Source organism: Eurypyga helias, unplaced genomic scaffold (assembly GCF_000690775.1).
Source record: "Eurypyga helias isolate BGI_N326 unplaced genomic scaffold, ASM69077v1 scaffold7277, whole genome shotgun sequence".
In the NCBI taxonomy this organism is placed as follows: Eukaryota; Metazoa; Chordata; class Aves; order Eurypygiformes; family Eurypygidae; genus Eurypyga; species Eurypyga helias.
Window position 1 is genome coordinate 138,753 of NW_010262220.1, and position 26,568 is coordinate 165,320.

General features: G+C 42.2%; 1 pseudogene; it reads left to right on the forward strand.

Moving 5' to 3' along the window:
* The first annotated feature begins 365 nt into the window (after positions 1 to 365).
* On the forward strand, positions 366 to 1,840 carry LOC104512579 (annotated as a pseudogene).
* The last annotated feature ends 24,728 nt before the right edge of the window (positions 1,841 to 26,568 follow it).

Here is a 26,568-nt window from a genome sequence, read left to right on the forward strand (position 1 = left end):
ATTCTCAACTTTGAAGCTGTACCCCTTCCACAGCCCCTCATAGGGCCCACCCGGGCCATCGTGATAGGGTGCCAGGCAAAGGCAGCACTGAGCCCCATGGGCAAGCCTGCCCCAGTCAGAGGAGCACCCCCACCCCACAGCTGCAGCCAGGGCACAGGGACAGCATGTCTGGGGAGTTTGGGCACATCCGGTTGGGCATCTGCATGGAGATCAAGTGCAGCCATGGGCACATCCACCCGGCACTGGTGGCAGAGCTCCACTTCCAGCATCCCTGTGGAGTGGCTTAGGAAGGGGGCCAACAAGATCACGCTCATGTCCAGCTCATCTTTGCCCTCAGTGCTCACCTGGCCCCAAGGAGCACGTCCATGACCAGCGGAGAGGTGCTACTGTCAGAAAAAGGGGACCAGAACCTGGTGAGTGAATGGCTGTTGCAGCCCATCAAAGTGAAGAAGCCCATGGGGACAGCATTGGTCCCACGGCTGCGTGGCCTGGCTTGTGGGGCTGCAGACCAAGGTGGGCATCACCATGGGTGTGGCAGATAGAAGGGCTGGAAGAACAGTAGGAAAGCCGGAGGCTGGAGGTGCGGAAGCAGCAAGCACAGCAGCACAGTGCTTCACTCCACCTCAGGACTGATGTGATGGCCATGTCCCAGCAGTGCTGCAGCCACCTGGACTACGAGGCACTCGAGCTACCACAACCATGCCAGCCCCAGTGCATCTCCCTGTGTGTTCAGAATCGGTCACTGAACCAACATGAGGTCGAGCTCAATGACTTCAGAGTAGTCATAGTGCCCTGCCAGGACACAGGGGTGGTGCACAGAGCTTAGAAGCTGGACAACCACGTCTTCCGCTTTGACCATGCCTTCGATGGTTGTGCTAATGAGCTGGTGTGCAGGCACTCTCCCCAGCCCTTGGTGGAGACCACCTTCTGGGGAACCATGGCTACTCACTTTGCCTTTGGCCAGACAGGCAGCGGCAAGAGACACACCATGAGGAGAAAGTTCTCTATCAAGAACTCCGGGTCCTCAAAAGGAATCTACATCCTAGTTGCTGAGGATTTCTTCTGCAAGCTGCAGGACCCCAGCTGCCAGAAACTGCAGCTTTGAGTCTGTGGGGCTTTCTTTGAGATTTATGGCAGCTGGAAGATGGTAAACAGCAGAATCAGCTGGTGGGGCTGTGGGAGAAAGGAGTCGCCAGTGTGGAAGATGTCATCCAGCTAATTGAAACAGGTATCAAGTGTCACACGTTAGCCAAGACCTCTGCCAACACTCACTCCTCCTGGAGCCATGCCATCTTCCAGATCATACTCGGGAAGAGAGGGCATTTGTATGCCAAGTTTTCCCTGATTGATTTGGCTGGGAATGAACAGGGAGCTGATATCTTCACTGCAGACAGTCAAACAAAGCTGGAGGGGTCTGATATGATAAAAGCCTCTTGGCACTGAAAGAGCATATCCGAATATTGGGGCATAACAGAGCCCTCACCCCATTCAGGATTATCAAACTCACCCAGGTCATGAGGGACTCATTCATGGGGGAAAACCCCTTTACCTGCATGATTGCCACTATCTCTCCAGGAATGAGATCCTGCAAGAGCACCCTTAACACCCTACGGTATACTAACTATGTGAAGGAGCTGTTTTTAATTTAAATTCCTTTGGACAACCCTGTCAGGAGGTGTTCAGGATCCCACATTGGCTAAAAGACATGAAAGAACTGTGGACTACTCAGAACTGTCCCAGGACAGCTGAGTTATTTGGGGTTAAGGCAAACAAGAAAGTCTTACCCCAGTTATTTACTTCCAGTGCTGGTGGGAAACCACAAAAGAAAAGAGGTGGATGAGAAAATGCTTATGCGGGAGCATCAGGAATCTCTACAGTAGTTCCAGGTATTCTCAGAAGTGGCTGGGGAAATAGACTACAGTGTAGATTTTTGTACTGCACAGTTTGAATCAGTCCTGGGTCAAAAAACTGGCTTCCTGACCGAGATCCAAGAAAAAGTCAGATTATTCCGGTCAGCTCTTTGCAAGGAAGAACAGGGCAGCAACCAGAGATGCACGAAGAGATCCTGTGCACTGTAAGCTGTGCCAGAGACCCCTGGACCCTGAAGCTGCTGCAGAATGAGAGCTGTTGTGATGCCACTGCATCAACTGCTCAACAACTCCAGTGCTTAAGAAGTCTTAAATAGTGCCTGCAGGGATATTCTGATTGTTTTTCTTTTTCTTGAAAATAGTGTGTTAGACATGTAGGAAAATAGTAGTGTTGTTTCCAGGTATTTTTCACAGTAGAAAGTAAAATTGTGCAGTTGTGAGGATGCAAAGCGTAGGAAAAGGCAAAAATTTACAGAAAATGTATCTCACCTCATCTGAGCAGGTTTCCACTTCATGCCTGTAATATTTATATTTATGTATATATATACACACATACATATATACAAATATTTACCTCCTTAGATGGGCCTGCTCCAGGAATGTGTAAAACTACACCAAAATTAATGTCAGGTTCTCAGGGTAGGAGGCATTTTCAGTGATTTAAAAAGGCCTTAGAATGCAAAGCACTGTCATTTCTGAGCATGATACATTTGGGAAATGAGGGTTATTTTGTCATAGCATAAGCAGTGGCTTTTTCATAGCATCATCTCACATTTTTTCCTCTCTCCTTCTCTATCTTTTCTTCTTAACTATGTTCTCATGATATATTAAAAGAAAAAGAAGCTAGAACCTGCCTTCACAAAAATCAAACTAAAGATCGTGGTAATTGCCTGACCAGTGGGGAGACGATACGCCTGCAAGGTTTGCAGAGGGAAGCAGAGGAGTCAGTATCCTGTATCATAGGCCTGATGGAGGAGATTTGCCAGATCAAAGGGTCAGAAAAGCTGCATCCAACAAAGCACCATCTGATAGTGCGTATCAGCAGGAGCAGCAGCCCCAGGCCGAGGAGGCATCATCCCTGATGGGAAACCCTGCAAAAACTGCTCTTGGTAGGGAGGTTAAAGCACCAGGCACATACCTATGCTTATTATTCAGCTTGGAAATTAATTACTATAAAATATTGAAAGGGTAATAAATAAGTGGAAGAAATTAAATGGTATAAATCATACCTAATGAATTGATTATAATCTCCTTCCATTTCCTCATGCCACCAGAGCTCTCTCTGGCTATTGGTCCCATCCACCAGTTTATTCCAGTGAATATTTTAAACATCTGATCTGAAGTCAACCAATGGAAGAACTTCAGCAGCCTTTCAACCAAGCCAGAAATTTGTTTTCAGTAATGAAATTATGAGACACCAAACATTGTTTAAATGCTGGTGATCTCCTAGTAATAATATGCCATGCTTTTCAGCTCCAGTGCACTTTACAAGCATTTATTTATTGGCATCCTGCTTGTTTTCGTGTTCCTAGTTTTAGCAGCTCGTAGTGTTCAGAGATGCAATGAGACATAGGTACTACTTGCCAGATTAAGATAAAAGTGTGTTGTTTCCAGTGGTGATTTACTTTGAACAGGTTTCCTCCTTTCTGAAAACAAACTTCTTTGAGGTTACTTCCTTAGCATTTCTCTTGGATTTTTGTGTTTGAGGTGCTGCAAACAGTAGGGCAGCAGGTTGTAAAGCCCAGGGTACAGTGTGTGAAAGCACACTGGCTCCACGGTCCCTCGCCTGGGACTGTCTAGCAGGCTCCCTTTTAGCTGGGTGTAGGAAGTGTTTTCCACACAAGGCATGTGACAAATTCACTCTTTTGGCTGCCTGTGGTCCTTACTCCAGGTCGAAGTTCCTGCTGTTCACATGCTGTGGCTGTGCGTTAGCTATAAATCATGAGCATGAACTGTTTTGGCAAAAAGGGATATGAATTAATTGAGTTGGGCACAGTTCTAGAAACACAGTTTTAATGAGCTGGAACAAAGTCATACCAGGGCGGGATGGTTTGCAGTGAGTAGGAAAATTAGTTTTATTCTCTCTTTGTTTGTACTCACATTCAGGAGGCTGTTTGCAACTGAGCTCAGAAGGTGACTCATGAGCACACCCTACTGCTTTCTAAAGCAGATGCAAAAGGAATTAACTAAACTAGCCTGGTTTTCCATTTTTGTGGTTACCTGAAGTGTTGATTAACCTCTTTTCCTTCTTTGATGATCTTCATTTACATATTTTCCTTTGCTTTCAAAACATAAATCCTGTGTATGTAATGAGTGCAGAACCCCTTCTTCCTACTACCTGGATTTTAAGCATGACTTCTGCCTGGTTTCCATGAGTCTGTAGTCACAGAATTCCCCTTTGTATTTTGGGTTTGGAAAAGTAGATTTAGCATGTTTACATCTGTGCACAGATTCCAGCCGATACAGGTTCACAGATTCAATGAAAATTGATTCTAATTTTCACTGGCCAAGGCATGCCTTTGTAATGAAACCAGAATCAGATAAGAGCGCTGGGGTTTAGGTTTGCATTGCTCTGGTGACCATGAATGTTCGATTAAATAAAGATCCCTAATTAATTATAGTAAGGTCAGCCGTTCACTTAGCCTGTTAAACAACTGAAACACTTTTATGGGATGCATTTTTGTTTATAACTGATTGTACCTGAATGAACAAGAAAAGCAACCATTGTATAAATAGAAGCTGGCTAATCTAATCATTTAAAGCCTGATAATTAACCATAAATAGTGCTATTCTGTTGTGGTGCAAGGATTTAAATTTGTTGTCTTGCAACCCCTCCCCTTCCCACAATACTTCATATCCCCCTGCTTGACTTCAGTGTTTCATGAGGACTGAACATACACACTCAGAATCTCCTCAGCAACAAGTGATAGTAGTTCCTGTTACAGCGATAGATAGACAGACAGACATATATACGTTGGTCTAATTTTCCAGCTGCTACCTTCCTAGTTCAGAGCTTGGAACAGATTTGGCTGTAAAATAGATTCTCATTTTCCACACTTCTCAAGTGTTTGCCAGTTAATTCTGTCAGAGCAGCGCTGCAGCGCCTCCATCGCTTGATCCAGTCTCAGTTGAACTCGTTGTTAGGTTTCCCCATCGCTTTTTCCGACCCGTGTATGCTCTCCCTCTGCAGTCCTCCAAGGTTTGAATTGTGTCTAAAGCAACTGAATGCCCATATGCTCCCTTGAAGAGTCAGGACAGTTCAACCCATAACACGTGAATCAGCTGAAAAATAAAATTGATTCATCCACTAGTTTTTTGAAACAGTCAATTGCTTTTCCCTCTGCTCTCACGTCCACTTGCCTTCCCATCTACTACTCCCTGCCTTTCTAGCTGTGACTCTCCGTACCAGGCAGTCAGCAGTAATACTGCTGTGCCTTCCTTAGACTCTTTCCATTCAACATTTCTGCCAGCATTGCCAGCTCTCATGTCTCACAAAATACAGGTTTTTTCATTCGTCTTGTACCTTCTAGAATTATTGAATTGTTGGAATCATTCTATTTTGGTGGTTAATTAATCTTTTAGACTTCTTGGTAGCAGAAAAAAACTTGGAAAGGTACAATCTAAATGCTACTAAGCTGAAAGACCGTGCTGAAAAAAATTTAATGTCATTAATTTTGGAACCAGAAATAGTATGTTCAAAAGCTTGACTTTGGCAGTACAGCTCTGCTTTAACCTCCCTTGCTCAGGCAGTGCAAGGTAAGATAACCCCTTTCCCCAATGCCTCTGATAACCGGGGGGTTCGCTGAGCAGTTGAAGACATCGTTATTTGGCTCGGTTTCTGTGGAAGTCCAGAGGAACGATGCAGAGGGCTGAGCTCATGGCCCAGCAAACCCACAGCTTGTTGTGGGTTTCGGAGAGCTCACCTGGGGCATGCAGCAGCTCACGGGAGGTGGTCCTGTGCTGCTGCTGGAGGGTGGAAGGGTGAGCTGGGCGAAAGAGGCAGGCTCTGTGCATTGTGTGATAGGAAACGAGTGACGTTCAACCCCAGCAGGAGCCCCCTGCTTCCCAAACTGCAGCATCTGGAGTTACCAGTTCAGTTCTGAGGTGTCAGTCAAAATGGGAACTGCACTGTATGGTTCAAAATAATCTGTACCCTGTGAAGACAATCTGGGAGAACAAGACGCCTTCTGGTACTGCCTCTGCAGCAGGCAGTATGCAATTTGCTCAATTTAGCATCAAGTAAGCATGGCTGAATTTAGCCCTGTATTTTTGGCTTTATTATTATCTGAGTATTACAGCTCAGCCTGTTATCATGAAGCTAACTCACAAGGTTTTATTCAGATTTTTCTCTGGTTTTCCGCTCAGACAAAGCTCAAGGCAACTGGGATTTTCCAGAGTAGAGAATGACTGTTGTCGCTAATAATAGCTTTAGTCAGCAACATATGTTTCGTGATGCACATCAATATTTGTACTTTCACAGATGCTAAGATTTTGCATTTTCTATGTCATTTGTGTCCAGGAGCATGTAAAACACTGATCTTTATACCTCCATTCCCAACCTGTAAGCCTGTGGCTGAAATTCCTTTGCACTATCAGGCAAACCATACCATTTCCTACTTTGTACCAGAATCCCACGAATCTTTGAAATATGCACCTCAGCTATGTTTTACGAGGTATTTGTATCATTTTCCTTTTATTTTTTACAGAAGCAGGTCATAGCTCATAGAGTATGTTGAAAGACGTTATGTTTTGAAGCAATTCACCTGGCATTCTGCTTCTCACTCCTTTAACGCTACAAGGAATATGTGATGGAAAAAATGTTCTTATACCTCAGATTGTTCCTTGAAGTTTTCTCTTGTTTCGACTTTTATATAAGAATCATTCTTCTTGTTGTGACCTCCTCATCATTTCCTCAGCAAGAGACTGGCGTGTGGCATAGGCATAGTTGATTTCAAATGAAAAGGAAAAAATACACCAGAGAAGAGGAAAGCTGAGATGTGAGGATCCTGTTTACTTGCAGTAGTTAGGTAAATAATCACAGAAATGTTTAACACTGCATCACAATGTTGTCCAAATAGCTAGCACAGATGGGTCTGCAAACTAGAAAGAAAATTCCTGGCAATTCCCTCAGGCATTGGACTGGATGGAGGGAGCAGTCCTCCTCATTGTAATACCGGGTTTATATACTAGGTGGGTGCGATCAAACCTGCATGGTGAAGGTTTGGCATTTAGGTACATAATCTGGGCAGTTTTGTGTGAAAGAACACCTATTTGTGTGTGCAGTTCAGGTGGTGTCTACCCAGAAATTATAATTGGTCTCCTTCACATGCTGGATGAAAGAGGTTTGATGAAAATCTACCCTGTGGATTTGTGTATTTTTGTAAATGTAGGAATTAATTTATGTCTTCTAAACTCATGGATGAGAATCAGGAATATTGTCCTCCTTGGGACTGACTGGGGTCAGGCTGATGACAGAACTGTGCACCAAAACGCTTGTCTACTTCTTCTGACTAAAGCAGTTTGTCACAAAGAAGCATTTTGTTTCCCGTGTTATGACTACACACAGGCGCCTATGACCACTGAGCACAGACATCTTCTCTCTGTGTACTGTGTTCTTTATAGTGAAGGATAGAACAATGGCTGGTGAACAGCTGCTGTGTAATAACCTGCCTACTTTCCTCTGTGTCTTATCCCGAAATTGATGTCTAAACTCATTCTCATTTGTTAGACTTCACTGGTTTTGCTCATCACCTGAGAGCCGACTCTGCACAGGTCTCGCTTAAAGCTGCACAAAGGGGTACCATGCTGGTCTGGAGCTTCTTATATAGTTTGCAGTCTAATTTCACTAATTTTATACCAATTTCAAGCAGTGTTAATAACCACTTGCAATAGACATGAGAGCTCAAACTTCACTGAGCGACTCACTCCCTCCTTCTGCCAACTCTCCTTGTCTTTTGCTGTTGTGGGATGTTGCCTGTGATGCCTCTCCCTCATTTCTCAACTCTCAGCAACTACTGCTTATAGCCTGGTCCTTCCCTTTTGGTGAGCTTATACGTGTCATCCTCCATGTAATCGTTCCAAGGAGAGGAGAGTAAATGCACCACCCTTCCCTTTGAAAGAAAGAAGTCTCATCAGAATTGTTTCTATCTGGTACTTCCTCGCTTAAGCTTCCCATCCCTTTTTCTCCCACTCATGGTAACTTTTGGGTAGTGGTGCTATTCTTGCGTCACCAATTTGCATAAAGCCATGGGAAAATACCTTTCTAAATTTTGGTTAAACTGCTTTTAAAATCTCATAGATTTTTTGTGTGTCATTTGGTAGATGGAAAAACACAAGGAGAGGTGCAGGATTCATGTTCTTAAAAGAATCGTCTCAGTGAGTGCTCTGGCTTTACACTTTTGACTTAGCGGCTTTGTGCAATGGAGATTGAAACGACCAATAGCTGTAAATACAACCCATTTTTATTGGCATAACAGTGACATCTATTGTTTGGTATTATATACATCTGTGCCACTCTTAGCAACTGCCTACAGGTATTGAACTGATCTTTCTCAATTTTCTAAGGTGCAAGCATGCACAGACAAATTATTGATTCAAAGAATTATGTAATAACACATGTAGTAATGCCATTGGACAGCTATGCAAAATTAAATCTAATTTGTTTTGTCACAGCCTAATTTACAGATCAGTGTGGACTGATGCTCAGAGAGAGGCACCTCCCATTCCTGGGAGTGTTGGAAGATGTTGCCTTTCTGAAACCTGCACACCAGCCACACTGCTGGCAAGGCTGCAGCGATGCTGCATCTTCCACACTGTGGACAGAGACTGGCAACAGCCAGCAGCAGATTCTCCCAGGAAAACTGCCTTTGCATGGACCCACAGTGCAGCTTCAGAACATCTGCCCCTCTGCAATCCTCAACCTATCCAAGGAACCCTCAATATTCCAACTGCAGGCACAGACGCGGTAGGCAAGGGTGAAAAACCCCATTGCTCATTTTCCTTTCACTGAGCATTTGCTGCACGACAGAACCACAAGCCAGCGCTGGGTCTTACCCAGGTCGCTAAAGCTGAACTCCTACAAAACAGCCCCAGGGGTGTCCACCAGCATGGCAGGTACTTGTTCCGAGTATTTTCAGACCAGCTCTTGCACTGGAAACTAATTCCAAAGCATCAGGCTGGGGAGTTAAATGAGAGTTACTTTTCTTTAAGTCCTTTCTTCTTGTCCTCTTTTGATTATCTCTTCTACCTCTCTCTCTCCTTTTAATGGAGGATACAGAATTCAAATAGGAAAGATTTTAATATAGCAGTAATGAAATACAGGGGCTATCTAATGTGTCAGACACTGTGGCTGATTAGACTTTCTGATTCGTGGGTTGGCACTCAAGGGAACAGCAACTGTCTCTTTTACTGCCTTGTCTATGAAAACAGCAGAAGGCTATGTATGCTCATTACTATTTTATGTGATTCTGAACATTAGGGGAGAAGTGGAGAGAGCAGAGCTATAGAAAGATATTTTTAATAATTTTAATGGAATCCAGTGTTTAATTCTAATATAAGCAAACTCTAGATAAGCAATTACTCTCAGTAAAAATATTTGATACTGGTAAATGAAGCAACACAGTTCCCTTCTTTTTAAGCCATAAGCTTTAATATAAGGATGCAGAAATGTAAGAAGTGTGGGTAAAGGGAGCACTTTGCCTATAGACCGTGCTGTGAAGATAGCACTGAAATATGTGTTAACATTCAGCTTACACTTAGAGCTCACCGGCATACATAAATGCTCCCTTCAACAGCCGTAGCACATTCCTAAACTGAGGATATAAAGATGGGCTATGTTGTGTAACCCACCAGGTTTACCGTCATTTGACAAAGAAACAAGAGTAAGTACTGTCTTGTCCTCTGCAGATCTGTACATAGATGGACTTTTTCAATCCTCCATTCAACTGTAAAGGCTGCAGGATGAAATATTCATATTAAAAAGCTTGGATTAAAATCTAGATCTCAAGTTTTTCAGGTATTGTTCTCCATGGTGATGTAAACTTGCATCTAATTTCCTATGTTCAAGCCTCCCTTCTCTTTTCAGATGCTCTCCACATAGTAGCACCCAGCTGCAAAATAACAGCAGCTGTGTTTCTAAGGGCCTGCGTTGAACTTCTGTGCTTTCCAAAGAGAGAAAAATAAATGTTATGGGAACAAGTAGCACAGATTTCATAAATAAACACATTCTGAAGGTCTCACTGTTCCCTCAGTCAAGAGGGAAAAGGAGTGCATATAATGAAAGCTCTGAGTGTGTGCAGTGTCGTAGGGGCTGGAGATGCAGACGTACCAAACCCCACTGGGCTTGATTTTCTGAGATGCAAATGTTCACAAAAGCAATGAAAGATGTTGTCTGTCCCAAAAATGTACAGTTTCATGTCTGAAGAATTAAGAGAGCTAGTGGTGGCTTTAAGGAGCCCTGGGATGCTATGGGGCAACAAGATGCGAGGTCAGCACCTCTGTCCCCAGCTCACAGCCTGGAGAATGTCCAAGTCAGTGTCTGAAAATGTGTGAAATGGTGATGGCAGCTGGTGTTACAGACCAGGGAATGGAGCTGGGGAGAGTAAGAGAAAACTCAGTCTAGGGAAAAGGCATGACCCTGGGACTAAAGACAAGTACCTGCCAGAAAAGACAGACCTGATGGTTCCTCGGCAGTTGGTGCTTTTAATTTGCTAATTTAAAGTGAAAGCGTCAACCTCAGAAAGTTGGTGCACCATGCAAGGATCCTAGAAAGTGCAGGGACAGGAAGATTTGGAGAAGCTGTGTGTGCCGTGGGGTAATGGTGTAGCTCCAAGAGCATCAGTTTGGATCCAGCTGAGTGTGTTGGTTTCTTTTTGAGGAGGAACATATTTTCTTTAGACCCCCAATTTTTTTAGATTTATGCAGGTACTCCCTTCACAATCTTCGCTGAAGCTATCGCAGGCATGTGTGAACATTCAGCAACACCCACCTGACCATAGTGCCCAGGGAAGATCCCTGCACAGGAAGGTCCTTTGCCTTCAGGAAACCTGTTCAAAATTACATGCAAAATTACACTGCTTAGTGTCAGAGCTTTTCCACCCTCCCAGTCTTTCAGGAAAGCAATTCCCTAAGATGAGGGAATACAGTCTACTAATACATTCAAGCATGTCTTGCTGCATCTGCACAGAGCTCTATGGAAAATCTAGCCCGTGTGAGAACTGAGCTTTGCTGCTGCTTTTTCTAGTGCAGACATTCTGGTATTCACACTGTGGGGACTGGTGGGACCAGCAGCTGGAGTGCCTCATCCCCAGTGCTGGCGACAAGCCCACCAGTCCCCAAGGTGAAGAAGAGGGACTTCTGTTTTAATTGTGTCCTGACATGTGACAGAACTAATGGAAATGATGGGGCTGATAGCAGCTCTTGAGGAAAGCCTCTCGCTCGTGGTGCTCTCAGAGACCCAGAGCAGCCATAACAAATCCTGGCCTTTCCAATCTCAAGAGAGGAGTTTCCACTTCATTTTCTTTTTATGGGCAAAACCCTGAGGTCTTTATTCAGTTTCTGCTCCACACTTGCTCAGTGCCGAAGCAAGTCACCATGACGAGAATTAAGTTAAAGCTGGGAGTCAGGCCCCATCCCGTCAGAAGCACCACTGGTTTGAAGTGGAGTTTCTTCAGATTCATGTTGCTGCAGAACACATTTTCTGCCCTGATTCAGGCAGGCTCCCCAGGCAAACATCCTGCAGAGCCTCCCCACCTCCCTGGCGTGGCCCCTTGAACTGCGGAGGCACCAAGGAAAGGGGCTTCACTCTTCCACCCCCAAATGCCATGGTGGAGGGAACCCAGTTTGCAACAGGCATGAAAGTAAAGCTGCAAGATTTTTAAAAAGGCGTGAGGGACATGGAAGCATGTGTCACACTGAAATTCAGAGGGCACCATGCTGTTAATTCCCCACACGTACCCTTGAAATCCCAGTCCTCTGTATTTATTTATTGTCTCTGAACTTGCATCCCTTTAAATTGCAAAACCAGAGAGTGAGTGATGGTAGGTTCTGAAAAATCAGCGTTAGCAACATGCAGGCAGCCCCCAATCTGAGTGGAGGGCAGTAATTTATTATCCATTAGGTGATCTGTCAATCAAAGAGGACTAACAGAGCAATAAACTTTGAAGTGATCTGTGGAGCTCTGCCCATACTACTAGCTGGCTATCAGAAAGGTCAGGGTGGTAAGATAGATGGTTTCCTCTTCTTCAGACACTCTGTCATTCTCTGGTGACACATGCAGCTCTATCTCATCAGGTACAATTGCCAGATATCTCCTGTGGATGAAGTCAACTCCAAGCCAGTTGCATATTTTACTGTTTCAGAGGAAAGAATCCAAAGTCTTTATGTTCTACTGAAACATTTCCAAGTGAGGACAACAGCCCCTATTGCTCCAGTCGTGTTGGAAGCGAGCTGCAGCCTCCAGTGCCAAACGCAACCTCCTCGTGATGCTCTGCAGCTCTGCAGGACTCCCAAGGGGGTGGCCAGGTGCTGATGTGGCAAAGCTTCAGGGAGACTTTGTCAGGAAAATTACTCTCCTCTGTTGCTCCACTGTAGTCAGTGTGCCAGGGCCTAGATGTAAGGCCTTTTACCTAGGCTTCAAGGGGTGCAAGCTCATTTCTTGTCTTTCACCTGACCCATCAACCTGCAGGTTTTCCAGGGTGAGGCCCCAATCATCCTTCAGCAGGAGCTGAAATTCAGAATTCATTAAGCCAGACAGAAAGCATGAGAGATTTACAGACCCCGTGAATGGGAAAAACTTAGATTTTGGTCCAAAACTGCTTCAGATGTTTCATCTCACACTTGTTCCAAGTAAAACAGTAACATTCCTGGAGGCAGCAAGTAATATGTGTTTTGAAAGGTTTCTCTAAAGCAGGTGCAGAAGCTTTCCCAGTGTGCTGCCCTAACACATTAATGTTTCCAACAGACTACCCTAAACCCTAAACAGACAGTCTAGCTCCTGGGTGGCCAAGGAGCTCTATTTCTTGATCAGACTTTTAACTCATTTGAGAGCCCCTCTCCGAACACACTGCGCAAAGCAGCCCGGAGCACTCACACGATGGGGAATTAATCTGCGCTCTGACACGCACTCTGGTTCTGTCCTTCCTTCCTCACTCCTTACTGCGCTGACATTTCTTACCCGTCTCTGGCTTGTAGCTACAGGCAAAATTGTAACCAAACTTTCCAGCCACTGGGAGGGAACTGGAAATGGTCCCAGCCTCAGATTCCAGCCCAAAATACAGTTCTGGTATTCCCCATCCTTATTGTCATTGCAATATCGTGCACATGTTTATTTGTCATACTCTAATAGGCTGTATGTGAACAGCTAGCTTGTTTATTCTCCAAGGATAGATTAGAACAGCCAGTCTCCTCCTGGGATAAATGGAAGTTGAATTATTTATTTTCTTTTCTTCGTAAGAAGCTTATAGCATGCTGGATGAAAAGTCAGAAATAATTAAGAAAAACGCTCTGTATTCAAACAGAAGAAATGCACACAGACCAGCTGAGGTGGCTGCTGCAGCGTTCATGCGTAACAGGTCACAGCTGGTCTAAGCGTGGTCTTGGGAGGGGAAGGGAATCTCTTTCTGGAGTTGCAGGATTCAGGCTGGAAGGGTATAGTGATTCTACGCAAGTCTGACATTTTACTTCAAACGGTTGCTCATGTTAACTTTCTGTAACAGTACGGAAGCTTCTGGATGATGGCTTTTACCAGGTGGTGCAGAAGCATTTGGGCAGACAGTCTACTGTCACGACACATGTTTTAGAGAAGGGCATACTCAGGCACAGAGAAGGGATATGTTTTGGGGTTTGGAACATGTTATCCTTTTAATTATTCTTTCAAATATGGCTCTTTTAAAGATATGTTTTCTGTTATTATTCATGCAAACAAAGTTTGAAAATACTCCTCTTTATAGATGCACCTTCTTTCTTTTCTAAAATACTGACGCCTCCTGCAGAGGAGAAATTCCACCTTTACGAGTTTCTATTAATTTATTGTGCACCTCAAGTCAGAATTCTGAGTAAAAGACAATATTCCCCAACAGTGGAAATCAGGGAGGGTTTATAAGGTGTGAACTAACATCCGTTAAAAAACAAAAAAAGACTCCCATAGCTTTACTGATATTGGATTGATTTTACATTGCCCAAAGACATGGTTAGATGTGTCAGCTTGGAAGTGTTACATACACAGCAAAGTTCTTTAATTATGATTCTGATCACATGTGGAACAGCATTTTATGAAAGAGATTTAAGGAAAAAAAAATACATTTCAGAGACTGAATCCTCAGTAACCCCAATTTATGGAATTCCATTTGGGAATGAATAGCCCAATATTCTCACTTCAGTTTAAGCAAGAAGTACATTACAGTAACGGTATTTTGAATGAAAAACTAATCTCTCTTCCCATTTCAGCACAAACCGAGTCCATCCCACGTAATCATACTTCTTACTACATACAGATCTGTGATTGCTCGTAAAAACAGATTCTCCAGGTTTAAACCCAGTTGCTGCTCATGTTTAAGCAAAACTGTTTTTTTTTCTTTTTACCTGAGGGACAGCAGAAAATATTCATCTCAACTTATTACCAAGCCCTTAGAGTTTAATTAATGGATGTGAAATGCTTTGAGATCATCAGATAAAAGGTAGTTTATAAGTGTAAATGTGGTGATGACTGACTGCCTTGGCTAACCTGCCCCGGAGATGTCTGCAGTTAAAAGCAGTCGCAGTGGAGGGAGAAGAGCAGGGCTGGCTGTGCAGGAGGGTTTTAACACCCCCACCTCTGTGGATGCCACATGACAGGGACCTGTAAGCAGTGGGTTACACAAAGGTACGGGTATTTAATGCCATAGGCAGTCATATTAAACTTAGTAGGCAATCAGATTAAGCACCTGCCCTTGCATTTGGACATTTTTAAGGTTAAAATCCTACAAAGTATTTCAGAAATGTGAAATACATGTATTTTGCTAGAGCTGAGGAGAATCCAGCTGTACAAAGAGACAGTGATTTCCCAAGCACTCCAAGGTAGTTAGGTACCCAGCCTCTACTGAAGTTCACCAGGTACTAGCCCTAACTTTCTTGGAGTCCTTTGAAAATCCTGGATGTGGTAAAAAATTATTTATGAAAGTTTTTTAGCTTATCTGGGTATAATAAAGCCTGGATAATTCAAATGCCATCCACTTACAGTTGCAACAAATTCATCTGTTTTTTCTCTTTAAGTTAAATTCTTTTGTATATAATTGAAGCTGCATAATTTATCATTATTGAATTCCATAATTTACCATTCTAAAATTCATTAAGTAATTCACAGGCAGTGTGATATTCTGTGACCCACCTTCCTGGGCATCCTTGTGCTGGTGAGTTTCGCAAGTTCTTTTAAACTAGGTCAGTGAAATATCCTCGCAGCTGAGTGTTTTCTTCTTTGAAGCAGCCTCACTACAACAGCCTTGAGTTAGCATAGTGAAATGTATCTCAGAACATAATGTATAGCAGTACATGGGATATAAGATTCATGGACTTAGCTAGGTTTAAAAAACTAATCCTTATTCCCTAAATCTTTGATGAAACATTATTTTATCTTGAAATGTTATGTGGCATGTAGTAATTCTTCCTTGGGTATAAAATTTTATTTCTGCTTCAAGCCTGTTTTGGAAACCTTGGCACTTTCAACTTACTGCAGACAACTGCCACAGCATGAAAAGTCTTCTGTGATACTGGAAAGCAAGTTGCCCCAGTTGCCATGCGATGTGTAAACTCATTTAATTATAGGAAGAAACAATATATTATAATTTCTGAATTAAAACATTATCATTGCTGGAAACAAAGAGGTAAATCATCTGTTGAATCCAATATTCAGCATAGAAAACTGAGAGATGCAGAGGATTGCTGTCATCCCAGGATGCTTGGAAATCAAGCGACTGCATAGTTTAAAAGACCCACTAAGAACTGGTCCAACCTCCAGGATGTGGATATGTCAACCTCTGGGAACACGGTGTGCTCTGAAAACAATGTCTGTACACTCCATCCAGCAAGCACACGCACCACATGGGAGCACTGGCAGTATGACCAGCAGAAATGAGTCTGAATATTGTCAAGAATCCACCCCTATTTTATCTGAGCTGGTGCCCAACAGTTTGATCCACTAGTCTGCTTACAGCAGATCATATTGCCTTGCTTTGAAAACTCATGCTCATTTTGTAAGTTTAAAAAAAAACCCAAAGTCAGAAGCCTACAATCTGTATATTCTGGGAATCTTTTAAAGCTAAATTGTTTTAAATGCAGGGTTGGAGATTTGGAGACCTCTCCTCGCTTGTTTTTGGTTTATTTCCCATTTAATTGTTCAGCATCACCTGTTTTTGCTTTGCAGTCAGATGTCCTAAACTCCAGTTCAGGTATTATCCTTATTACCATTGCACATTTTTATTTAATTATTTTTAAACATCCTGACCCATTATAGATTAAAAGTCATGAATGAGGTTAATGTATAATTAATGAGCAAGGGTGTTCATGATGACAGCTCAGAATAATGATGAATGAGCTGAACAAGAGATCTGATGAGCTGTCCAAGGTCAAATTACACATGGGAGTGTTAATGTTGCCTGACACAGCTTTATTTCCTACTGATTTCCTATTTTAAACAGATTTGTTATTCTTACTGAGCTGTTAAGCCATTTAAAGGGATGGGAAGATGTCCTCTGACCTCTAAGTAAGGAGCGCTCCTTTCTGCTAGTCCTTTATACCATCTGCCATAAAGTACCGGATCCAAAATTCATTCCTCTCTCTTGAAATTTATCCACTAATTTCAGAGGACAGTTGACTGGGGGGAGAGAGGAAAAGAAAGGAGAAAAAAACCCTCAAACCTCCAAAAACCCCCATAATTATAGACCCAAATTAAAAAATCTTTGATCCATTTCCTTACAGAAAATAATTCTATTTACAGAAAAAATTGTTTACTGACAGACTGCAAACAACATTCCTGTTTTTGTAGAGATCCTGGCTTTTCTGATACCAGTGAGAGTGTTGCAGTTGTCTCCAGTGAAACCACAACCAAAATCCCGTGCAGAGTAGTACTTGACTGGTGAGAGTGGTACAGAAATTGTATGTCGATGCACAGCCTGGCCCCGTTGTTTCAATTCATGTAGATACTGCCCTGTGATCCAAGCCCCACAGCTGCAGAAACACACCACTGTAATCTGTACGGTATATTTTACAGCAGCAGCAATTTAAATCTGCCCTTTCTCCCTACTTAAAGGTGGGTTTCTTCATCAGTAGCCTTCCCTGGGAAGCAACGTACTGCGGGTGATGGATAGACTGTGTGCCAGGATTGCTGGGAAAACCATTTGTGTCTGCTGCCTTCAGGGTTTGTTACACTGGACCACGGCCCAGGCCTGGTGAGTGCCTTGAAAATGGGCAATTTGTCTAGTTGCCATGTTTTCTACACAGTCTTAATTTACACTTGTCTCAGGGAGGAAGGAAAGGTTTCCTGTCTCTAATCATTTGCTATGTATGTTGCTGCTACTTAATTTATTTTCTGTGGTCGCTACTGTCAAAGCTTGTGCTCCTCTCTCAGTCATGCACTGAGTTAATTGAATGCTGGTACACACCCTGTCCTTCTGCAAAAAGGGTGCTCAGTGTTATTTAGTATCAAAAGGAAATAGCACAAAACACTTGAAGACCATTTTTTTTTCCTAAAATAGTTAAACAGCAAAACCAAAAAGCTTGTAATCTGATATCTGTCATTCCTACCACTGCCCGTGCAAACATGCCGATTTTGACCCTGCAGCCAGAGCCAGAGGGCAGAGAACCCATTACACAAACCCAACCTGATGTAAAAGGGGTCTGTGTGTGACTGGAGCGACCACTGGCCCACACATGTTCCCGTGGAGGACAGAGTAGGCTGTGATCCTCTGATCTACCTGTGGTACCTTGGGAATGCAGAATATTTTTTGCCAGCAGAGATTCTGAAAACACTGAGATATTCAAGCCATTCAGGAACATAAACATGAACTTCCTCCAACATTAAAAATGAAAGAAAAATCCCACAAGCTGTAGACATGTATCAAATGCTATAAAGATTGTGCTAATTTGCTTAAGCAAAAAGAACGCACAATGTATGAATGCACAATATGCCTTTATGCAGTATGGCAGAAGAAGAGATTACTTCTGGTGCGTATCCTGGAAGGCTGAGATCACAACAAAGAGGGTAGACAGATGCATGAAGATCCGTAACAGCTAATGGTATGAATTTACTAAATGAAAATAATTAGGGTAAAATTAGAAACACAAAATAATGTCCTGCATAAACTGTCACTTATAATTGATATGGTTTAGACTGAATTAACATTAACCCTCAGCATTGTATATTTACAAATTGCTTTTATTTTGTTATGTTCTTAAGTTTAACTTCTGCCTAGATGAAGATGTATTTAACAGGACATTTCTCTACTGATGATTGCCTATAAATAGGATTAGGAAAAGCTAGAACAAAAAAAAACCCTTTTATCTCCCACACTGCTGTATGAAGAGAGGTGGTGTGTTCTATGCAGACACACACTGTGCCTATGTAATATTTTTTAAGTTAAAAGTTAAAAAAAGAATTGAAAATTAACAAAAATGGTAAAATACAGTGAACTGTGGCATTATCTATGCTATGTAAAAAGAGTGACCTGTTCAAGTCAATAAGGGTATGTGAGATCTGCCTCAGCCTGGCACTCTGACAGGGTCTGGGTCCCTCCAGATCAGGACACCGAGGTGGGGAAGTGTCCCCAGGCTTCATGTGACACCAGCCACCACTGGGACCACAACACACAAGACAGCCGACCCAGACCCTGTTTTGTAGCTCAGGAACTTCATTTAGCAAAGCAGGTGAACACACACCTGCCTTCACTTCCACAGATACTGTCACGGAAGATGCCTGCAGTGACTTAGGTTCCCACATCCCAGGACTGGTTCCTGATTCCATGAGTTTCTGTTGGGAAGACAGAGGGTACAGTTGCTACGTGGCAGGATAAAGAGGTTGCGTAGGCAGGTGCAAACTTGACTGGTTCCTGCAGCTTTGCTGGGGATCCAGGAAACTTTCCTTTGTTTTCTGCCTCAGCGGAGAGAAGAGCATCGATCTCGGCCAGCTGTATAGCAGAGAGGATATGATGGTGGGAAGGAATTGAGTTTACTCTGCTTTTCACAGCACTTTCTGTCACTCTATTAACTTCGTAGATATGAAATTTTGCTTGGAACAAAACTCAAACCATGTCACACATCTGACATCAGGGTCTAAGTGCCAGAAATATATTTCTTATTTTCTCCTGCTGGATTTTCCCTTTTTCTTCCTGTATTTTCTTTCAGCCGCTGGGCTCCAGATTGACTCAGTGTTCAGGTTAGATAAAACTCACACATTCTTCTTTGAAGCAGTAGTGGTTTATTCATGTTTATTGTTTTCTTGCAGTACTGTTTGCACTTTTTTTTTCCCCCATGAAGCCTGCTGAAGCAAAATCTTAAAAACAAGGAAGACAAGATAAGCAATACCTTTTCTAAGAGAAAGTATTCCTGAACTCTGGCAAAATCTGAAATGTGAGTTTAAAGAGCAAACATTCTTCTTATTTCTGAACACAAACTTTTCCACCCATTTAGGGAAGGGCACTTCCTCTGACATGAGGTGTTGTGATTTCTAGATGTGCGTCAGCAATGACTGCGCTGACAGCACCCTCCAGGCACAAGATTTTTACCTCGATTGGGGTGAGTTGCTACCAAGCACGTTTTGTTAGCAGGCAATAAGAGACCACCCGCCCCACCAGCACAACCCCAGCCGGTGTGGGTCCAGTTTAAGCACTGTGGTAGCCATGACTGCAAGCACAAGTACCTGGAATGGGAGAAAAAGCAGATTTTTGGGTCTGGGTGGGGTGGTTTATCTTTTCTTTGTTCGTTTTTTCTGAAGGGTGTAGGATCAATAGAACTATATTGGAAACCACAATAAGCAATTGGAAAAAGTGGTAGCATTTTGGAAATGTAAGATGTGGGCCATGTGTTGTGTATTGCTTGCTAATTAATCAATTCTGAGCAGAGTTTTAAAAAGGGGTTTGCAGCAGCAGAAGCCTAAATGGCTGATCTATACCTATCATTCTTTTCTCTGCACTCTCATAGTACTGTGAGTGAGCTTAGATGCATATACAGTCTATGCATGGAAGTGCCTGCACCCGTCCTTCCAATTAATGCACATAAACAATCATGGTCTGTTTTGGACCATAAAGCAAGAAGCAAATCCTACAAGCTACTTTCCTGACAGGGTCCTTCTCAGGAGAGTATCACAGGAAAACAAGAAGTAAGTTACAATTCCTAAGTTATATCCTTAAGATGAATATAGGAAAAAGTAGAGGATAAATATTGGTTACCCTTAAAACATTTTATGTAAACTGCTTTTCCAAAAGTTCTAGAGACCCTGTATGGTTTTCAGATGGGATGCATGCTATAATCTCTAAGAATTTTATGGTTGTCTTTACTGAACCCCATGTAAGTCTTGTATTTAGTGATGGATACCTGTTGCAAATATGGTAACTCCAGGTAGAATGTGCCCATCTTAAACAAATGCCCTATATTCATTTCACATCAGAAAAAAATAGTACCACATCAAATTTATAATGCCCAGAAGGGGGCTAGGGTGGAGCTGAAGCAGGGTCAGGGAAAGGTGGAGGGAGGAGAAAGGCCGTGGTGGTCCTGCCTGTATGCAGCCAGAAGTGGCTGCAGGTGGGATGGTTGTGGGCCTTATGGTGGTGTCTCCTTCAAGACTCCTTATCCTGAGTCTTTTTGCCCTATTTCTCTTCCCTCCCATTCTCACAGGAGAGGTTTTACAGAAATATTTGAGAAGTACCATTATTCAGTGTGGAAGTAAAACAAATTTTGAAGCTTTAAGAAAGTTTTTTTTTAAAACAGAACAGTCTTTTTTGGGCCAGCTGTACTTGTACTATTCAAATGGTGGGATGCAGAGCTGAGGGGTAGCGCTTTGCAGAGTGCTGCAACAAAGCTCATCCATAACACCCTCATTATTGTCTGTGTTCTGTTCTCTAATTTCATCTATCAAACAAATAAATGAGTGATTATGCCAGATGAGGGTTTAGTTTTTCTTTTTTTTTTTGAGGATCTTCTTGCATTGCTATCTTTTAGCAGTAATTACACAATCATACAGCTGTTGCCTACAGGCAGGTTTGAAATAATAATTTAATAAGGTGTATAAACCACACCATAAAAATAGACACAGTCATCTAGTCAGAAGACAACAGAAATAAAGCTCGGGATATGGATTACAGAATACCTTGATAGGCTCAGATTGTTGTCAGCCCTGGCTGTAATTGTGCTATGTCTTTAAATCATTGTAAAATCAAGCAATTAAGGTTCTGGAGCTTAAAGAATTACAGATGTGCTGAAGTGTCCATACCATGAGCAATTAAAACAATTTTAGTTTTTTCTTTTCTGCTCAGCTTCTCAGTGCAGAGTGGGGAAAAATTCATGATGCAGGAAGTCAAGTAGTGGCATGTTTTGGAGAATAAAAGCAGGCCAGCATGAAAGCTCTGAGAAACCCAAACCTCAAACAGTCGCAGACTCACGAACTCTGCGTGCAACACTTAGCTAACACATTGACTCATACATTTGGATGAAGATCCTTCCCAACATATGGTCTGAAATGGGTCTCCTGTAAATTTCATGGAGTTATTTTCTTTATAGCTTTACTCTTCTGAAGCCTAGTAAAAATGCCTATTCTCTGTTTATTCTGGCTATTTAGTCTAGCAATTATGTAATGTTCATGAAACAGAAGCAGCACATAATTTTTATGGTTCATAATATCTCTCCTCAGCAAAAAGCTGGACATTTAGAGGAGTTTGCTTATCCCAGGATGCTTTTTCAGTGATGACTTTTTGGCAACACCAAACTGCTGCAGCCTGGAGGGAGTCATTTTGTAACTGATTGACTGTTCTCTTCTTGCTTATGAGCATTCCTCACTTCTGTTGCTTCTCTTCCCTGTTTCTCCTTTCTTCTTCCTGAGGTGATGATAGGAGACAAATGTCTAATTTTGACTTATAAAGCTGCCAAATTTCAGCATGGTTTTGTTGTGGGTGTTCTTTTTTTAAAGAGATAGTGGAGGAGACTGCACGTGGAAAGAAGTTTGCATCAGTTTAACATTTAGGGGAGGTGTGGAAAGTTCATGGATATTTTCCATCCCCTGGCTTACAGTTCAGATGTGTTTGTACCATACAGATGTGTTTATAATATCGTGATATTTTTGTTTAAAACCATGAAACAAAAATAGAAAGACGTAATTCCAGACCTGGCTCTCATTTTCATGTAAGCCCACAACAGTTCCACTGAAGCCAATGGAGAAGCCCTGGTTAAAAGGAAAAAGACAAAGGAAAATCAAGAGTCTCCTTGTTTTACTGCTATGAGAAAACATGTTGTACATCTGAATTTTTAGAAAAATATAAATTAAGTAGAGAAGGCAGTTGAAAAATTCAGAAGATTTGGTTGGTATATGACAAATGGATATGGATGAAGACTAACATTTATTTGAATGAAAATTGAGGTTACAGGGATAACTATAGGAAAGATGTGAGTTATTTATGTGTTCCAAGATAGCAGAGTTTAATAGCATGCTTTCCCTGGACTTGTTACACTGTGAGCTGGGGGCTGCATGCACAGCGATAGAGTACCTGAGGGTAGGGGATTTGTTTGACATGACTGCAGTGGAGGGGGAGGGAGCAGCTTTGTGTTTGAGTGTGTATTTGGAATAGGTGTAAAGGCCAACAAAAGTGCACAGGTCTGAGGAAAGAACATTTAAGGCCCCATAAATCATTGATCTAATGTTATTCTGCTACAATGGCAATTTATGCTGGGTTTGTCTCTGCAGTTAAACAGTGCAACAGATGGCAAAGATCTGCACAACCAGTGAAAATTCTTGGCAAAGCGATTTTTTTGAATTGGTAGCTGAAGAGTTAGTTGAGACACTGGAATATTTGTACCACGTGAGGAAAAAAAACCCCAACTTTCTTTTATAATCTCTCTTCCACTTAAAAAATTAAATTTGACACATTTGCCTAACAAGCAGTGCTATTACACCAGCAGTTTCCATTCATGCTTACACTGTTGTGGGGAGAACTGTCAGCCTCAAATTATCCAGGAAGCTGTTTCCAAAGGAGAAAGGCATAGCAGGGAGCAATTACACCTCTTAGGTCTGCTCAGGAAACCCAGCAGTAGGACAGAAATGTCGTAGTTGGCTGTACAAAACACCAGTCTTGTTTTCTTGCTTCTGTACAGATTGGTGGTTCCCAGCTCTGGCACTCCGAGCCTACTAGGTGTGAAGGAATGTTAGGCCTTAATTCCTGAAAGTGGATCCATAAGGAGAACATTATGGAGATCTACTCTGCATACAAACTAGTCTATATGCTTATTTCTCATCTTCAGTTCATTACCATGTCATAGTCATATTTTACACTACAAAGATTTGTAATTACCTTGTAGTTTATGTTAAAATTACAATGCAATTTCAGTGCATTTTAATACTTAATTATCTGTTAATTAATAAAGATGAACAGTTACATGTTTAGAGTCCCTTTTACTCCAAAGAACTAATTCTGAATACATGTACTATTAAAATCCAGGTACTATAATAAAACTGTACTGCTCCCATGGTCATTCTCTGTTATCCAGTGAAGGGAATGGGTGTTAATTTTAAGAAGGGAATGCAACACACCATTTACAGCAGCACGACTTCACAGTTGTTAAAGGACATCATGTTTTGCTGGTTGTTTCTGCACTGCACTTCCATGCACAGAGCTGTACGTAAAGCAGCAAGGACCGGGACGTGGGTTTTGTTCCTGCAAACCTTTTGTACCTGTTTCCTGGGTGGGTTTTGCAGCGAGGGCTGTGCGTTTGCAGCTGTGCTGAGCAGCACATCCACAGACTGTATGAAAGATGCTGGGGTGGCTGTATCTTCTCAGTGTCGTGTGTGGGCTGACTTGCCTGTACCCTTAGGGCCGCGGCTGGGAGCACTGTGGACATAAACTGGGCATGCTGGTGTGAGGGCTCACACAGGAGCTCTCATTGGACATGTTCTCATGTCCTTCCACTGACAGAGCATCAGGTTTGGGGAGGCTTGTGTAGGCTGGTCCTTGGCCAGGGCAAACAGAGGAACCTGTGGGTTAAATGCTCCTTCACACTTGTGCCTTAGTCAGATAACCCTGAAGGAACTGAGAGGACTCGAAAAAGTCTTCTATCTCTGAAACACCTATAGCCATCAATCCTGGCCCAAACAAGGGCTTGGATTAGGGCTGACAGTGGGGCCTCAGGAAGTTTCTCCAAAGAAGATTCATGGTCAGGGTCCTGCCTGTGCTCATGGTCCATGGTCAGCCTGCATCTGGGCCAAGGGACAGGGGCCAAGGATGAACAGATGTGGGGGACGTGCCTCCCAATGAAAGATCTCACTTCAAAGATTTTTGAATACTTGTCCTTGGGTTCTTTGGTGAAAAAATACAGACTGTTATTCCTCTGCGAGCCATCAAACTTCTCTTCAACTTAGGGCTGTATTCACGACTCATTTCCCTTTGATTCGATTTTTGTGTGTGTGTGTAAGACTGCACTTCACGGGGAGGGGGGAAACCAACCTGAAGATAAAACAGATAATATTTGTTCATTTCTCTACCAATTTGCCCTCAGAAAGAAAGGCGAGCAGCCTAGCCTCACTTGAGATAGTGATTTTTCAACACTTTTGATAAATTTTTTACAGCGTTTCTCTCCAGGTTCTTCTGTATGATTCCTGCATGCAAAACAACATTTTTAACTTCACTCAATTGTATATTCTGTGCTGCTCTGTCAAACAAGACAGCACATGCTTGTGCATAAGGGATGCCAAGTCCTTAGTGACTCAGGACTGGGTATCGCTGAATTTCATAGAATCATAGCATCACAGAATGGTTTGGGTTGGAAGGGACCTTAAAGATCATCCAGTTCCAACCCCCTGCCATGGGCAGGGACACCTTCCACTAGACCAGGTTGCTCCAAGCCTCATCCAGCCTGGCCTTGAAGGCAGCCAGGGATGGGGCAGGAATTTAGGAACCAAACTCCCACTGAAGTCAATGTAATCTCAGTATCTAAAAGATCTTTGAGAGTCTGATTCTGTGTCAGAGTATGTCCCTGAGATAAAAGGCTGAAGATGCTGTGTTGTAACATGATTAATTCAGAAGCAAAATAATGTTTTAAATATTATGATTAATTCATTCTAAATTTGGTGTCTCTGTAACGACACGGAGAATTTTTCTGGTGCATGTCCTTCCCTCATTCTCGCCGAGTCTCCATGAGGACAGACTGGTGATATTTGACCTTTAATTGTACCTGGCCATTTTTCCTGGATTTATGTGATGCTATGCTACAGGCTGCTTTTATATAGGCTTCTTTCAACTGCAATAAATGTTGAGCCTTAATTTCCCTTTGCAGATAAGCTGTAGGTGTTTGTATTTTCGACAAAAAATTGCAAAAAGTTCCTCTCTTTTGTTTGATTGGAACAGCTCTTGATATTTGCTCAGCACTATGGATTTCTACCTAATGTTTCCACAACCTTTAAACACTTCTCAGCATTGCTGCTGAGACAGAAGAATAAAGTTGGTTTTCCTCAATCATCTATTTACTTACAAACTAGTGATTGCTACACTACTGGTACTAGTTTTTTAGGTTTTTAACATATTCTGTGCATTTTCATCTGGTATTTCTGTTGTTTCAGTGAGTAGCTGTGACCTTGCATAGCCTTCTGTTGAATATGCAAAAGGTTTCCAGACATATTCTTGCAATATAATTTAGTAGAAAAAAAAAGGAATTTATAACCTCAAATACAATTTTATATTCTTTTCTCACTATGAATTAAATTGATACTTTCCCTAGTATCTAGCTGCAAAATGCACATGCATAACAGAAACATTTTACCTTTGGAATTGGAAATAGCCAAAATAATATATTCAGAGTAATTAAGAATAAAATAATTTTAGGCTGCTTACAAAAATCCCTAAAGCTTTCTAAGGCAAATGTGCAGTTGGAATTCTTCTCTTTTAGCTTACAGTTTAAAAACATTCTGCTGCTTTGTATCACAAGATCTCCCAGCATTCTGCCCTCAAAAAGAAAAAAAAAAATCCATCTGTAAAAGCAGAACAGAAGCTGAGCATTTTTCCCTTCTTCACTTTAATTGCACATAGAGATTTTTTTTTTCGTTGTTGTTGCCAGAAGCTGGTATAACTTGGTTTGATGGCATTACAGAAAAAAAGTTTCTCAGGTTCATATGCAATCATCTGGGTCTAATATGATCCAGCTCAATTTCCAAGAGAAAATCTGATCCTCAGACTTCTCTTGTTCCATTTTTATTACCAACTTGCTGTGTAAGGTGTTTCTCAGCAGCCTGGCCTATTTTTCCCCCTTATTTGATAAAGGTACTATTCTTGACATGTTCATAGGAACAAGTGGGGGGAAAAAACCCCTCCAAATGCAAAAGCATACTCAGCTGGACAATGTTTTGTTAGTATTGTCATGAAGTTCATAATGCACAGCTGATTTCTCTAAGGATATGTATTCCAGTCAATTTGACATCTTGTCCAAATGTTCAGTGCTATAATTGAGGTTTTGTTAGGCACAGAAAAAAAAATGAAATGTA